Source organism: Astatotilapia calliptera, chromosome 7 (assembly GCF_964374335.1).
Source record: "Astatotilapia calliptera chromosome 7, fAstCal68.1, whole genome shotgun sequence".
In the NCBI taxonomy this organism is placed as follows: domain Eukaryota; kingdom Metazoa; phylum Chordata; class Actinopteri; order Cichliformes; family Cichlidae; genus Astatotilapia; species Astatotilapia calliptera.
The window spans coordinates 47,567,824-47,579,887 of record NC_137428.1 but is presented as its reverse complement, the minus strand read 5'-3'; the positions used below and the strand labels follow the sequence as shown (position 1 = coordinate 47,579,887).

The window sequence follows — 12,064 nt, the reverse complement described above, 5'->3', positions numbered from 1 at the left end:
GCACAGTGGGCTAAGGGCTGAGCTAACGGAAGCACAGGAAAGTGAACTGTGGACTGGGCTGCTAACAGAGCTAATGACTGAGCTATAGACTGAAAAGCATGCAGTAGTGACGGTGGTGATGGTTGTGGACTGAACTCTCCTGAGCCTTTAGCAGAAACAGGGACGGGTGCAGGCACATGCCGGACACTAGCCACTCCCACCCGAGGAGTAGGTACGGGTGCGGAGACGGGCTGTATCCTGGCTGACCTCACCCTGGGGACCGGAACAGGCACCGGCAACGGCTGGGCAACTGCCCTTCCCACCCGAGGAGCTGGTACGGGTGCAGAAAGGGACAGAGCCTCAGCCGGCCTGGAAACCAGAGCAGGGACCAACTGGGCCTCAGCCTCCCCCACCCGAGGCACTGGTATGGGTGCAGAGGTACGCTGGGCCCGAGCTGCCCCGGGAGGAGGAACACGAGCAGGAAAAGGAGCAGGCTCAGAAAAAACAGTCCGAGAAACGGCAGGCTCAGGGTCGACAAAAATAGATCTATCAAAAATGAACCCACCGTCCACTTCATGTTTTGCAGTCTTAGTATTAGCAGTCCTTGTTTTTAAATTTTTCGAAATCCTTGGGTTAACAGTTGTAGAGTGAGCTGACTTGGGGATGACTGAACCAGACTTAACAAAACCTGAACTGACAGAACCTGAACAGACGGAAGTGGAACTGAGTGTGTTTGTCCTGGTAACGTAATTAACAGTCTGTCCTTTAACCCTATGTGCAGGCTTAGGCGAGCGGGAATTGTCTTTCATCCCTCCCTGTGTAGAGGGAGTAAAACAAAACGGATCCTCCCAGTCCACGTCGTCATCCATAAGGGAAATTCCCCATGGATCGGAAGTGAGCCGATTGTTGTTAGCATCAGACGGGTCGTGAGGGTAATAGTCATTGTTACTCACCACCGTGAGCTCGGCATTGTCCAGTTTATGGCGACGGGCGTGCTGCTTCCTTCGAGTGGAGGAAGCCGGCGGAGCGAGCGACTGAGCCCCCGGTGCACAGAACGGAGACACCGAGGCTGGAGCGTGAGCGCCTGAAGCCACACGGAGGACTCCCACCTGAAGCGAGCGAGGCTTAGATGCAGGCAGCGCAACAGGCGGGGACTTTCGGCAGCTCTTGGGACCTCCGAGAGCTAGCCGAGTCCCGTGGAAAATGCGCTCGTAGTCGGGGGTACGCCACGGCTTCCAGCGGAGCTCCTCCTCCAGCTGGGCGAGGGCTGCCTCCCGACGCTCGTAAAGCTCGCGGTCTGCTGAGTCCATAGTGTCAGGTCGTACTGTCACGGTCTGACTGGGGCAGACCGTATGTGTTGCAGAGGAGGACTCAAACGCAGACCAAAACGTGGTGTGGATTAACAAAACAAGCCGTTTATTGAGGTTAGCAATGAGGGTACAAAATAATAGGGCATCGGTGAAAACTACACAATAACCTAAACTGGGTGAACTAATAACAAAACATGAAAAACCTTAACCATAGTGAACTGACATGGGTACCTGGAGATGAGACATGGATGAGCAGACGACCTGACAATGGCATGCAGAAAACAAAGGGCTTAAATACATACATGAGGTGATCAGGGGAGGTGGAGACACATGGGGGAAACAGCTGACAGACATAAACCTAATGACAGGACCAGGAGAGGAAAGCTAAATACAATAAACAAAGAACACATGACATTGTCAGAATAAAACAGGAAATACTAAAACTAAAACATGACAACACAACTTAACAGACCTAATATGTGATGAATAAATACAAAACCCCAAAACATAGAAAACCCAGGAACAATAACTGCCTAAACTAAAGGCAGATAGGAAATAACACAAACTAAATCACATAACAAAATGAGACAAATACAAACATGAACTCAGAGCGCTGGGTCAGAGACCCAGCCTGTGACAAAAACTGATTTAAAATGATATACTGCATAGATAAAGCTAGACTATTATGCACAAAATAGAAATAAGATTTGGTGGAACTTGGAATTTGAAATGCCAAATATGTGCAAATATGTGTGCAATGAGGAGGGAGAGCCCAGTTTGATAGTCTTGTTCGCTGGGCTTTTTTTACCCTCTCGAGCCTGTTGCACTGCTCTGGCTGCCCTGTTGAACGTTATGCTTTTGGGTCAGTGCTGAGCGAGATGGATCATGTCATGTACAAACCTGAGATGAGCACAGCTACGATAGCAGTACCCTGATTTTAATTTCAGGTTAAATATCCAAATATTAGATTATTACATCCCTGAATGCTTTCAGACTTTAAAAGCTCTGATTTGTGTGGGTCTCCCTGAAATAAAGAAGTTGCAGTGCCTACTCAAAACTGTTAAGGAGACATTTTGCATTGCACTCTAATGGCTTTTGTTTGGGGGAAGGACTCCCTGCCAATGAATGAACCTGACACCAGACTTTCACCACAGAGCAGGGAAACTCTATGGTCTCTGTTACAAGAGACTAGATTTTCTTTTCCACAGCACAATTTGTACTGTATAGCTCAACAGGATAAGTGAACTTAGGACCACATCGTGGATTTATCTGTAAATAATCTGTAAATAAATATCGCTGGAATTTAATTATATTCTGCAGCCTATAGATAGTTTGTATTTATTTTTTTAAAGATTTAATTATTTTTGCAGTAAAATAAACATTTTCAAGCCCCAAAACATTAATAACAATATAACGCCACATCATTGATCCATCATACGAATCAAGGTGTTATTTGTGCATTTTAGGTGCTCTATAAGTGAAACGCCATAAACCTCCGTCAAGGGTATGGACACAGACAGTAACAGTATGTAAGGATGTGTCCCAAAAGTGTGTTTAAGAGCGTGAAAATGGTTTATAGGAGTGTGGGGCGGGTTTTTATAGCTTAAAATATATAAACACAGTTTTTCAAATTTTTGCTATGTAACTTTGCACTGTCCACTTTCTGCTGTAATAAAACAAATTTCCCACGTGTGGGACTAATAAAAGTTATCGTATCTTATCTTAACATAATAAAATAAACATATGGTTTCTACTTAGCGGATTTTCACCTCTCGGGAATATGTCTGAAGGTTTTCGGTCATCCAAGTCATCGTAGTCTAACGAGCTTGGAAAGAAAAGCATCTGGACTTCTTTAAGTTGCCTGAAAACGTTTCACCTCTCATCCGAGAAGCTTCTTCAGGTCTAGTTCTGAACTGAAGAAGCTTCTCGGATGAGAGGTGAAAGTCCAGATGCTTTTCTTTCCAAGCTCCTTAGACCACCTCTAAGGAACATATAACCCCCGTGATAATCAAGGAAATACAGTGTATGTGTTTTTGTTTTTTTTTCCTTCCCTCTGTGAAAAATAATTCCATATCTTGATTGTGGCACTTTTCTATAAACCAGTTTGGTTTGGGTGGGATATAAATCAAAATGTAGCCACAATGTCTGACAGTTTCCTGTGTTTTCGGTTATTTATTTTATCATTGTTTTATTGAATGGTGTGGCCGGTTCTGTGTCTTCCTATCTTTCCTCTGTCCACCTGCGCACACCCTCAGGAGATAAAGTTAAAGTTGAACATCAGCTTACAGAGCACATCGGGTGAAATTGAAAAAAAGCCCCATCAATACTAATAGATTTTATATCGGTTGAACTTTGATTTTCATAGGACTAGGAGGATAGGTGGGGTCAGAACAAGAGGGAATGACTCATGTCCAAAGGTCTTCATACCAATCTCAGCAGACATTGTCAGACTATTGGCTTTATTACTTGGTCACACCACCCATCCATTTGTTTATTTACTTACTTAACCTTTTAAAACTAACCCCTTTCTGAAAAGTCAACCCGTTTCTGATGGGTTTTATATGAAGCCCCTAAAGAGGCAGCCACACAGGAAGTGACTAGCACTGAAATGGCAAATAGAGAATGCAGAAAGTTACTGACATTTAACAATTTCAAGTGATGATGGGAGAAAATAATCACTGTGAAGTGTGTGTGTGTGTGTGTGAGTTTAACTTTTCTCAGCTTCTAGGCAAGTAGTTAAAGAAACTACCAATGAGAGTGAAGGATATTGTTGATTTACATATGACGGGGTGGTAACCACATTATTAGCAACATTCTAATAATCAGTCCTTTTTAATCCATCGTGTAAGTCAGGGATTTTAAAGTTAGCTTTGTTGTGACCATTGAGTAACTTAAATGAAACAAATTCCAGAAAGTTAAAGGATTGAGTACATTTATATAGTTTATCCTACATATATTCATTCCCTCGGCGTACGGAATCTAATTAATATAACAGTGTTAAAAATATTGATGCGTTTTCTGATAGTGAGTGTAATGGAGACCAGGGGTTCCATTACCTTGTTGGCACTGTTAGTGATTAATTGATGGATTGGGAATTTAAAATAGTATAATAAAGAAAAACACATTAGTTCTTATGAATTCTTTATTAGGTTTATTTGACATATGATTAAAATGACAGCTTGTAAAGGTGAAGAGACAGGGGGACTGGCCATCCTACCTGTGTCAGAGAAGAGCCAAAGTTAGAGCTGCTTGTGAAATGAGAACTTATAAAGGTACTCACCTGTCCTGGTTGCTTCTTGCAGGATGTGGAGCAAAAGAGTGAAAGCGGCTCAATCACCTGCTTAAGAGCTCCTGGAGCAGACCAGTGTGCCAGGTTAAGGAGTATGGTTAAAGAGGGTTTTAATTTAGATAGAAATGAGTGAAGCTTATGTTATTGGTTTTTTTTATAGTACGTGTTGGAAATATGTATATGTTTGTGATGTGCTTTAATGTTATTGTATGTTTGTTTGTGTGGAGGGCTATGTTTTCATGTTGATTAGTTAACCCCCATACTTGGGCTATTCCAGATGCTCACCTGAAAAGGTAGAGTATAAAAGGAAGCCATTGTGTTTAGTTGGAGTGAGTGTTTTTGTGCTGTTAACATGTGCCTTCTTTAATAAAGTGCCAATCCATGGATGTATTCTACTCCAGTCTCGCGTCATATTATTGGACAGAACCTATGACCGCCGGCCAAAACTGACAGCGAGTAACATCTCAGTCAAAACTTTAAAATTCACATACACTGTATCCTCACAGCGGTGTCATTTACTGCGGTGCAGTTTTGCTTCCTGGTATTTAAGCGATATCTGTAATCCTTTAATTAGTATCTCTGGGTATGTGGTGAATGCATTTGTGTGGCTCACCTATTTTGCTGTAGTGTTTTGTATATGTAATTTGCTCTCGGGCACTATGGATATTAATGCAGCTTAGACTGAATATGCATGTTTTTGCTGATTAGTATGTGTGGGCATGTACACACATCATGACAACTTATGAGTTATGGGTATTGTTGTTGGTGAACATCAAAGCTGAAATCTGGTTCGTCAACAAAATCTCTGTAATTATGAAGTGCCTTTAAATACCAGATGGCATATCCAAGACAAAATGGCTCTTAAGAATAAAGCTGGAAGAGAATTTTGTGTGATTTTAAGTTAAAAACTCACAGCACAAGAGGGGGGATCATGAACCTCAGGCTTTCTTTGGGTGGGGGGTGTAAGGGACCTGAGATCAGTGCTTTGTATACTTTGGGCTTTTTTATCAAAAGCTGAATTCTTTACACAGTCTGGAACTTCAGCTGACAGACAGTAATATTTCTAACGCGACTAAATTAAACCCCGCTACAAATCTCTTCACAAAACATCCATCATCATTTAGACAAGTGCAGTCAGTGTTTTTCAAATTTCATACACTGGTTAACAGATTACCACCACTATTTGGCATTTTTTTTTTGCGAATTCTTTTTGCATAGGCGGATTTTTTTTTTTTTTTTTTGTAACATTAATATGTCAATAATACTAAAATAGTGTTCATTCTAAAACCAAGATGTTAAGTTGAATTAGTTAAACATCGTCTCATGAAATACTTTATCTTTTTCTGCACACAAAAACTCTATTAAGGTACCTTCGCTACTGTTTGATTGGATTAATAGAAAAATCTACCTCATGTGCTTGGTTATTGGTTGCATTTTCGTTGAATCTTTTATTAGGTTTAATTCTTCCTAAATGCATCAGAGCCAAATCCAGTCACTGATTTGGTGAAGAACAATTAATAGAGATTTTGTGGCAGCTAATCTAATGAGAGAACACATTAAAATGTAATCAAGTTTCAGGGCACAAGCACAATTTCTATCAGCCTGTTTTCTTTCCATTTTTTCCCTTTCTGCCATCATCTCATTGGTTTCAGTTTCCTGTTTCCTCTATTTCTGTGTCCCACCCAATCAATGTTTCTGTTATTTCACTTTCCGTTGTTGCCCATACATCCTGTCGTAGCTTTTTGCTGAGAACTCTAGCTTCCCACCCGTTGGAGAGTCTGATTTACCTGGCTGCTAGAGAAGCAATATTAGTATGAGCAGTACTTCCTTTTTGCACTGAAAGTGAAGTGAAGATTGCTTTTTGTTTTGCGTGGGCAAGAAGTGCTTTTCTGCCCGCCTGACTTGTCTGGCATGGACCACACTGCAAAGCACACTATAGCTCCATTCACCGGTCCTTCCACTTGCCACTGTGGCTCCCTTCGCCATGTGATTTTCTTTCTCTTTGCACCACTTGCCCCATCTGTCTTGCTCACTTGTCTTTTCCTGTCCCTCCCATGCTACCCAACCCATTCCTATGCATCATCTCTCTCTCCTCTTCTCTTTCCTCCATACGTCCCAAATGATGAAGGACCTGGTTCCATATTTTCCTCACCATGTTCTGGTGGATCTGTCTTATTAGCAGCTGTGTAGGCGTGAAGCAGGTCTGCACAAACCACTATGATAATGTGTCAGTCCAACCCACACACATTTTACCAATATGTGTGTGTATATGTGTCACTATGAAAACAGTAATTTTTCTATAAGGTTTTAAAGAGGGAGGCAGTAGAAATTAAATCGGTTTAGCTGCTAAACAGGAAATGCTTCATAGTTCGGTGTAATGAGTGTATTAAAACAACGAAGGAGGTCATTTGCTGTGCTTATTTAGGGCACAGCTGAGCAGCATCGATTGCCATCTTCATAATGGCTGTAAAGAAGAACCTTGAGGGTAATGTATTGAAGCATTCAAAGACCAATTAAACCTTAGTTGACTGAAGTCTTGTGCTTGTTTGTCTGCAGCAGTGCTCTGTGAAGTCAATTGTTTGTGTTGATAGTGTTGCAAAGGAGTATCCGATCCAATAGTACTTTTTAGTCAATTAGAATCTGTAGCATTAGTGTCTTTTGGCACCCCTAATTAGCTTCGTACTTGACAGTTAGGGCTTTTTAAAGGTTCATTTTTGAACACACTTCATACGTATATTGATATAATTAAGATAATTACTGATGTATTGAGTTTAATATTAAGACATCTGTAGTTTTTTATGATCCAAACCACAGCTTTGCACTGAAAGACATTTATGAATGCAAAAAAAACAAAAAAAAAAAACAAAAAAACATACATAAATGAAAAGTATCCAAGATATCAGTAGTGACTGAATACTGGCCAATCTGCTATTAAGCATGTTCAGTATCACAAACACGGTCATTTCTTAACTCTCATATGAAATTATAATTTGAGCCATTTCCCTTTGTGCCTTTCAGAATATTTGCAGTGCTGTTGTAGGACATATTTGCAAAACCACACACACACACACACACACACACACACACACACACACACACACACACACACACACACACACACACACTAATATTTTTATTTTTTACCATTAATAAGTTAGGCACTCAGATGGAGCAGAGGTAACCTTTAGGTTACAGCCACCATGTCGCTGCCTCAAGCTAGCACACTGCCTGTGGAATACACTGGAGCTCATATTACTGTGTATATCTGTCATCATCAGCTGCAGCTCCACCCGCACCAGCCAGGCTTCTTTTTTTGGTTTGATGTCAACATGATCTGTGATGGCGGCATCAGCTCAGAGACCATCAAAGCAGAGTCAAAGCTCAACCTGAGAGTGATATTAGCAGCAGGGTGTGGTGCGTGCGTGTGTGTGTGTGTGTACAGAGGCTGGCGTCAGCGGGCCTGCTCACTAGGGGTTATCGTGGATTAAAGGGCTAAAGTGTCAGGACTTTACAGGTTCTAGGAGTACCTTATCAGCTCTTATTTTGGCAGCAGGAGAGACAAAATAACTTCCCATGGCTGCTGCTGTCGAGGTCTCAGTATCTGAAGTGTGTCTAAGTCTATTTGCACCACATCTATCTGTCTGTCTTCTTGTCACTGGGTGTAAGGTCTTGGAATGCACTGAAATTTCTATCTCGGAAGCTAGTAGAACATTCAAGCTGTTTGCAGATAGACTGAAGAACTGTCAGTTTCAGTTTTCCTAACTTTGTTTTGTATTATTCTGGGATGCATGGTTAATCCCAAGACTTGCACAGCTTGTTGCATGGAATAAAATAAATCTCCTAACTCCTGTTTGTCATGCACAAGCATCAGTTGTAAGACCAGTTTTGGTCCCAAAAAATATTTTCTCACGAATTTTTATATTTCTTAATATATGCACGGTAGTGTTGTTGTTTTCTTCTGCGTAAATGTTATGAAATTTTGAACGCTCTTGATTTGTTAAAATGTGGGGAACCAAACATTTAAATGTAATTATCAAGCAGATTCTGAAAAAACAAGCTTGTTTTTACTAAAATAGAGCATGTACGCCAGATGAAAAAATGTCCCTCTACAAATGGAGATAAAAAAGAACTCCTGCTGTCTCTTGGCATGTCTTTCTCATTGTCACACTTGCTTTTCTAAAACCTTTCTCCATGCCATGTAATTTCCCTCTGTCCCTCTCAGTGAATGTTTCCTGTTCTCGCTCTACTTAGACACATATTTTTGTGTCTTTGACCCATCCTCTGTGTATTGATCTTGGATTTGGTGATTAAAGTGAAGCTATGCCAGTAATGTGATGAGTGCTCACATGGTGCTTCGCTGAGGGCACAGCAACGTTTTGGTTGAGTGTTGCCATAGCAGCTTTGTGGAGCTGAAGCGGAAGGGAGCAGGGAGGCGGGCGGGCGGGGGCATTGTAGATGAAATGTGTTGTTGGGCAAATCTCAGACCTGCATCAGTATTCAAAACATAATTGGTACATTTAAGCTTGATTAATTAAGCTGATTGCTTTTGTGAAAACCTTATAGACGATTCAAGGTTTCCTAAAATGACACAATAAATTGACGTTCTTTCAGAAAAAAGATGCTCTTTTAATTCGTTTTTGAAATTGTGATGAGAATATTAATTTCATCTTTGAGCATAGTGAATGCTTTGTGTGACCACTTGGTGCTTCTAAGGCTCAAAATGTTCAAAACCTACTGGTTTAGAGATGCAGAGTTTCAAAATAGCCTTCATATTATCTGACATGCTGTCAGTTCCTCTGATTATTATATATCATAAGAATGAGCCCTGTTATTTTATGGATTTTTTGTAACAGTGCCTCTTCCTATACCTTGCTTTCGTCACCTTATTAGACATCTTCACACAAACCACAAATCGTCTTGCTGACTACAGTTAAGATCCAGCACATTTTTTTTCTTTTGGTTCCCAAGTGCCACTTTAGCTCACTTTCAACCATGTTAGCACCAGGAAGCTTCTCCCCGACAGATGACTGAGGCCAGCTGAAGCTATGGTGCAAGACAGCTTTCACGATACTGTGTTCAGAAGGTTTTTTTCCCCTTTTCTCTACATGGTAGGTTGCACTGGTGTTTAATTGCAGTTTGCTCCACACAGGAAAACGGTTCATTTCTTCCATCCCAGATTTTGTTTTTCTCTTTGCTGTCAGTCAGGGGCTTTGGATTTGTCATGCTCTCATAATTTCCAGAGTTTGGCAACTGTGGAAATGCACTTAGGTTCTCTTTAGCAGAACTTTTTAAGGACTTTTTAGGGTACATAATTATTAGTTGCCTGACAACACAGTGTTAGGGAGCCACTTATCGAGCTCAAGATAGTATCCTTCTATTCACAGTTATGATGTTTAACTAAATGAAGCATTTTGTGACTCCACCTCCATATTTTATCCCTATTTTAGGGTGAAAAATATATATTACCTAGTGTGAAGTGTTAGCTTTTCCATGAGTAAGTACAGCAAACTTTGAACCTCAAACAGATTTTCCATTTCAAGCCAGTATTTAATAATATGAGAAAAAAAGGAGTGTCTAGTGTAAGGCAATTTAGTGCCATGAACATCAAAAAAGAACATCACATCGGACAATTTGTTAAGACTGAAGTGCCAAGGAAACAAAATTCAAAGTAAAAAATGAATGTGCAGTGGAGACACAGGCTGTCCTTTCCAGCATCGTCAGAAGAAAGCTTTTTGTCCTTACTGTTTATCCAGATGTGGGTTTTTTTTATTTTTTTATTTTATAGGGATAGTTTGGTCTAACAATGTGGACATACAAAAAACAAACCAGAGAAAGACAGTGACTGAGTTTAATTGGGTAATTGATTGGGTATTTCTGACTGCCTTGGTCTTCAGGATGCAAACTGAAGCATGAATGTATGATTGTGTTTAAATGTCAGCCGTCTCTGTGTGGGATGCCATTGCTTTTCATTTTCCCCATATTTAATTTCCTGTTCTTTGCATCTTATGTGTGAATGTGGGAGTTTGCAGTATCTTGCAGTAAAAATGACTTTTTTCCTGTTTTCTCATGAGTGGTACAATTAAATTATAAAAAGTCATATGGTCAAATGTCAGTCTTCATGACAATTACCTTTCCTGTGTGATTAAATCTCCATTGTGACCTCTCTATCGGGCTCTCAACAAGTGGAGGGAAGGCGCTTCTCTCGGCAGACAAATGTTCTCCAACACATATTTTAGTTTCAATGTCAACTCATGGCCTGTATTGCTCTCATGGCCTGTATTGCACAGTGAGATTAGTATGTGCTATTTCTAAGGTTGTGATTCATGTGCTGTCATGCTTTGACCATACAGTTTGCTCTTTAATACTAACTTTTAATAGGTACATCTGTTCAACTGCTCGTTAATGCGGATATCTATTTGGGCAATTACATGGCAGCAGCTCACTTCATTTTGGTATGTTGACAATGTAATGGCAACCTGCTGATGTTCAACCTAGCTTCAGAAGTGGGGGAACGAAGGTGCCCCTGATGCCAGAGGTGAGAGAACAATGGCCAGGCTGCTTCAATCTGCTAAGAAGACAACCAAGCTATGCAGAAGACGACAACCTGTCAGCTAAGAACATGAAACTGATGCTAAAGTTTCCATGGACGCACCAAAATTGGACAATTAAAGATTGGAGAATTGTTGTGTATCTGAGTCTCGATTTCTGTTGCGGCATTCACATGGTAAGGTGAGAAACTGGTGTAAACTACATGAAAGCATGGATCCATCCTACCTTTTATCAACTGTTCAGGCTGCTCCTTGTGATGTGATTGTTTCGGGGATATTTCCTTGGCACACTTTGGGGCCAGTTGTGTACCAGCTGAGTATTGGTGAACCATCACAGCCTACTTCAAAATTGTTGGTGACCATGTCCATCCCTTTAAGACCACATTATCTTCTGATGGCTGCTTCCATTATTATAATGGGCCATGTCACAAAGCTCAAATCATCTTAAACTGGTTGAGGAATAAGTTTATTATACTGGCCTGCACAGTCACCAGATCTTAAGCCAATAGAGCACATGTGGAATGTGGTGAAACTGGCAACAGGGTGATGCTATCATGTTAATATAGATCTCTGGGGATGCATTTCCAGCATCATGTTGACTCTATGCCATAAGGAATTAAGGGAGTTCTGAAGGCAACATGGGATCCCACCATCTACTAGCAAAGTTCAGAAAGTAACCAGGGAGTCTGCCTTTTCTTCTTTTTCTTCTGTAGAATAATTTGTTCACATCAGAGAGAAATCGTCCTTTCTCTGTTGAAGTCTCCTTTAAGTCGTCGTTAGTGATAGCTAGTCCCTTATTTCCATGTTTGTTTTTTATTATTTTAATTACGAGCTGTGATTATGAGGTTTATCCTTTGTTTCTAAACCTTCAGCTTTTGAAGTCACTTCAAAGAATCGTCTTGTGTAGATGAGTTGATTTCTCTGAAGGTATCACCCCA

The 12,064-nt window shown here is 40.8% G+C and overlaps 1 protein-coding gene across 11 annotated transcripts in view; it reads left to right on the top strand.

The window, feature by feature from the left end:
- LOC113026380 (pleckstrin homology domain-containing family A member 7-like) overlaps nt 1-12,064 on the top strand; it is a 150,312-nt gene that overhangs the window by 73,783 nt on the left and 64,465 nt on the right. The window lies entirely within an intron of this gene.